Consider the following 5699-nt stretch of genomic DNA (forward strand, 5'->3'; position numbering starts at 1 on the left):
GGGGCGGTGGCGGGTGGTAGGGGCGACGGGGCGAGGGGCGGTGGGGCAAGGGGGCGGCGGTGGGTGGCGGGGGCGGCGGCGGGTGGCGGTGGTCGTCGGGGAGGAGAGGGGGACAGATCGAACAGAGAGAGATGGGCGGGGTGGGGCGCCGTTAGTAACCTAAACGTTTGCCGTCCGCCCCCCTTTGCCGTCCGCTTACTTGCTCTTTGCCGTCCGCTAGCAGACGGCAAAGAGGGGGGCCGTTAAGTTTTTCTAAACCAGCTCGTCAGTGGGGCCCCCTCCCTCTTTGCCGTCCGCTAGCCAACGGCAAAGCTTCTTTGCCGTCTGCTAGCGGACGGCAAAGAACTGGCTGATGGCAAAGAAGTACTTTTCCATCAGCTAGTTCTTTGCCGTCTGCTTTTGGGTAGCTGATGGCAAAGAGCTTCTTTGCCGTCCGCTAGCAGACGGCAAAGAGCTGGCAGATGGCAAAGTAGCTGATTCCAGTAGTGGAGCCCCCAGAATATGTTGTGTACCAAGGACCCATGAGCGGTGAGAGCCGTCAATTCTGGGCCACTGTACACATCTACGGTAGGGGTCTAGCACCCGAACGCCCCTACAGGTTCACCGGAAGAACAACTTCCTTTGAGCCACAAGCCATCCAACTAGCTGCTCGAGAATCTGTAGTTCATCTCCGGCACTTGTTGCCCAGAGTTAACTGTCGCTCGTTCCACTACTAACCCAGATGTGAAGGGTATGGCAGACCACTCCAAGTTGCCAACGGAGATCACGAGACAGATCCTGCATTGTTGCACCTAGTGCGCTATGTAAATGCACTAGAGGAACTGTGCGATCAGATCACAATTGATCTAATCGCAGCTCGTGGAGAGCTGGTTCGTCGAGCCTCGGCGAGAGAAGAGAACGAGCCCAACATCGACAACCCAGTCGTGCTGTTTGGACACCCGATCGAGTCCCTGAGGACTGCCCCAGCCATCGGCCAAGGTGCTGCGATAACCCCAGAAGTGCTTCGTCGCATTTTGGGAACACACTCCAACGAGATGGTCATCATCGCTACCCCGAGCCTGCAACCCCTCAGCCCACTCCAGCTAATTCCGACGGCAAGACCCGCGGAGAAGCCTCAACATCCACAAGGCACGCCCGCTTGGATGTAAACGAGGTAGACTAAGTCACCCGAGTCGTATCAAGTTCCAGTGTATCCTCACTTTTTAATCGTGTGACCTTGTAAATAAACGCCGCCTGTCGTTGTGCCTCTGTATCCTTGCATGGAAATGCCAGCTTGCATTATAAATTTCTACCCCAGACACAGTTGCCAAAAACCTCCCCGACAACCCCCACAGTAACACGTCACCTCGGTGAAATATGTGTATCTGTGGCATTGACCTCGACCCGTGGGACAGAGCTGGAATTTTCTTTACCATTCACCACGGTAAAAGTGACCCAACTCCAGTGCTATAAAAGGCCACCGCATGACCTTGCCAAAGCACCCCTCACCTTGTGCACCATCCTCACAACCATTTCTTGCCATGCCGAGCCCCAGCATTCATCTGAGAACCCCAGATGCAACCCCGGGTAGTTTTGTCAAGATATTGTGGGGTTTTACCTACAGTACCATGGGCGCTACCCGGCCACCCCAGTACAAGCTGTTCAAATCAAGAATCACCTCTTCCACCTCGAGATATTGGGCAGCAGTGCACATCCCTCCCGTAAACTCAAACCAAGACCCAACGGAGGTCTCCTTCGTGGGGAAATCTATGCCAACCCCACATATGGCCATAGAAGCTGCTGCATGCGAAGCGCTTGCTTGCCTTCGATTCGCGGTACCCTATGCCAGCGAACGAGGGTATTATTACTTTCCGAGCCGTGCAGCACCCGGAGGAATAACATATTTTCCCGGTGGACGATTTGAGAAAGACCCAGTCCTGGCCAACCTTGTCCAGTACGTCATCGCTCAAGAACGTTTAACCCAACATGTGATGGGTTATCTCTAGAGCCTCGCAGATTTAAATCCCCAAATCGCCATCGGCAGATCACTGAGGCCCAACCAAGAGAGACGCATACATCGACTGGTCAATCCCCTTCCCCCGATAGAAGAGGAATGTGTCCCAATACCAGAGACGTTTTCTCGGGACCCCGTCCAGTTACCATTTCCATTTTAGACGTCGCTGCTGTGTTCATTGTTGCAACATTTATTTATGTGTGTGACTTATGCGTGATACCCTGAGTTGTACGACGAATAAATTATTTCGCTTCTACTAATATGTATAGTTTTGTTGTGGTTTATGCCCCTTTATTTTTAACTGTTTTCCCTCACGAAAAAAAAATCCCGGAGTAAGATTACTTTCCCCCGGAGCGACTGCATCGTACACCTTTTCACGACGTGGATTATTTAGTTTCACACAGCATCACGGCAGCAGACTCACAACCGCTCGAGCACATACCCGGCTTGCAAAAAAAACGCGTAACCGTGGAGTATTTGTTTTTCAAAACAACCCTTAGCAAATCTCGAGGACGAGATTTTTCTTAAGGGGGGTAGTGTTGTGACACCCAAAATTTTTGACCTTGTTTTATTAATTAAAATTTTGCCGGGAAATTAAAACTTTTATTTTCTGGGCTCCCTTTTGATTTTTGAACCATTTTTCTCCCTTGTCATTATGGAGTTTTTTTCCCCAAAGAAGAAAACTTTTCAAATATGTTATTGGACTTGTTTAACCTCTCAAGAAAAACTTTTCTTTTTAGAACAAATTACAAAATTAATTTGCTTGATCTTAAATTCCTGGAAAAATGGTTTTTCCAAGATTATATGGCCCTATTTGAACTACAACCATTTGATAAATTCACTTAAAATTCCAACCAAAATTTGGAGATGTCATGTGATGTTTTTAAATCACTTCTATACAAAAATATCTTTTATTCATAAAATATTTTGAGCACTACACCCAATTTTCTTCTCTGGTCCAGTAGGTAATTTCGCACTACAACCTATTTAAATATTTCTTTCTAGCCCCCACCAAAATTATGGGATGTTGGTAGTAGCTTATGATTCAACTTTATGCAAAAACCCAGTGATGTTATTTGAAAAATATGAGTGTATCAACCTCATTTTCATTCTGGTCCAACTTGATGGTTTGTACAGCAACCATATTTTTGCTTGCTCTTTGGCTCTTGATTCCTTTTCCTACTTGTAGTCCTCCCTACTAAACCCCTAAGTCCAAGAGCATGCACCCATTGGATCACTTTTGGTTCATGGGATAATGCCATTCATTTCCTGTCCAAAATTGAGGTTTTGCAAAACTTGCACTAACAAGTTTGTGCTTTTCAGAAGCTAACCTCACCACCCTCTTTTTCACCTAATGAAACCACCATCTGGAGATTTTGGCCCCTCCAAGAATAGCCTAGGTGCCTGTGGCATTTAGTCAAACACCTGGAATGCATGGACAGAACTGGCATGAGTTTTTGTTTGCTTTGTGAACTTGGTCTCCTGACCTAACCACCTTGTCCCTTGATCTCCCCTCTATCAATAGCCTAGTCCTGTTGCTTGCCAACCCCGCCCGAGCGCTCTAGAGTGCCATGGCATTTCGCCGAGCAGCTGGTGGGCGTGCACTGGGCGCGCCCAGAGCGCGCCAACTGCAGCCGCGCACACGAGCCGCCGTGTCGCGCCCCTGGCTTGGCCCACACTGCAGAACCACGCCACACGCTCCCCTTCTCTCCACAACACGCCAGCCCGCCCTGGCGCCCTACAGCGCCGCCACCAGAGCCCTCTTGGCGGCACGCCCGCGGCCGCATCCGCCACCGCCATGGGCAGCACCGCCCCGACCACCACAGTGCGCCAGCTCGCCTCCATGGACAGTGGAGCTTTCGTCGGTAGCTCTTGGAGCCGACCAACCACCGCCACGTAGCCCTGCAGCACAGTAGGGCGGTTCGCCGGCGAACTTATCCCCGGCCACCGCAAACCGACATGGCCACGCTATAAAAAGGGACCCCGAGCCCCTCTGAGCACGCCCGCAACCTCAGTCCACTCCTCCAGTCCCCCCCATGGCAGCCAATCGACCCGAGTAGGTCGTCTTCTTCCTCTCCGGCAACTCCTGCCGCCGCTACTACCCCGGCCATTCCGGTGCAACCAGAGCCTCTTCGGTCCTCCCAACTCCACCAAACGACTCCAATCCATCTTGCGGAGCCGCCCAAACCCCCAGCTGCGACGGAGAGCCACCGGAGCAACAAAACCACTTTGCTCCCGAAACCACCGGCCGCTGCGAAGCTCGTCGACGGCGATTCCCTACATCTCCGACGACTCTACAACCACCGGAAGGACCGCCCTCGATCTGCGGATCCATCCCCGCCCTCAACACCCCGCAAGGACTCGCCGTTCGCCAGCGACCCTCGCCGGAGTTCCGCCCCGCTCGGGCAGAGAGATAGGAGGGGAGGGAAGACAAGTCAAACCTGACCAGTGGGCCAGGCGGGCCCACTGTCAGTGACAGCACGCGCGTCCATGCTGGATAAGTGGAGGCGTAATTTCAAAATACGCCTTCGACGTGGTCAGTTCGAAATGTTTTTCTTTTTCTGTTTAATTATTTTAAAAACAGATTTTGACCAGAACTTTGACTGGTTATATCTTTTTAAGTATAACTCCAAATGAGTTGATTCTTTTTCCTACATCTCTCAAATTCTTTCTAGTTTATTTTAAGATTTATTTGAAAACTTTACAAACAACTTTTTTGTACTGTTTTTGAAATATGTGTTATTTGCATATTTTTGAAAATAGGATTTTTGGAAGAGAAGAAAGCCTTCAAAAGATTTGGAGTGCACCCTGCCTTTCCACACCAAGAAGGCAAGCATTCTGAGCCCTGGCATAATATTTTGCATGCATTGTTTGACACGTTTATGACACCACCTCAATTCGTGGAACTCGTTATTTTATGTGGTGATATGATCATTTGCATGAATGCTTATTTGGAATTTCCTTCATATTGGAAAAGGGCATGTTTGTGATAAAGATCATCCTCGTATGCTGTTCATTCCTACCGGAAGGAAAACGGGAAAGTCACTGTCTTGGGTAGACCCGAGCTTGTCCCTGGTTCCTCGTCGAGACGAGTGTGTACGGCATGGCATGAAGGTTATGATGAGTGGTGAGTCTGTCCATTTGATGAAATATATTCGTTATGCTAATCATGTAGGGAATACCCAAAACCTCCTGAGTCGACCATAGATCGAGTCTTGTTCCGGTAACCCCCATGCTTGTTTCGTACTACCACTTGTCCCTGCCATAGGTAGGGTACGGTTCAGTAAGTTGTCAACCCCTTTCCTAGCACACATCGTACAGAGAGGCCATGGTGGAAGATACCGGAGGCATCCGGTAGGCACGCCACCTGACCCGGGGGCATGGGTGTCTCGGTTGTAGCCGAAGGGGTAGCTCCCCTAGTTTGCGCGCGGTATAAATTTTGTGATCCCATGCTACTCGAGGTTGTAGCCTCCCCACTTAGAGTTTTGCTTAACAGGTGTCGTGGGTGATTTCCAGACACCGGTAAGTTAGGCTGGTGTGTGCGGATTGGTGTGTTTTCAACCAAAAGACCGCAGACGGAATTAGTCCTGATGGACTAACGGAATCCGTTGCTCATGGGTAAAGAGTGCACCCTCTGCAGAGATTAAACCTATTCGAATAGCCGTGTCCATGGTTAAGGACTACAGTCTGGGATGGGCCAAGTGTC

This window comes from Triticum urartu, chromosome 2 (genome assembly GCF_003073215.2).
Source record: "Triticum urartu cultivar G1812 chromosome 2, Tu2.1, whole genome shotgun sequence".
Taxonomy (NCBI): Eukaryota; Viridiplantae; Streptophyta; class Magnoliopsida; order Poales; family Poaceae; genus Triticum; species Triticum urartu.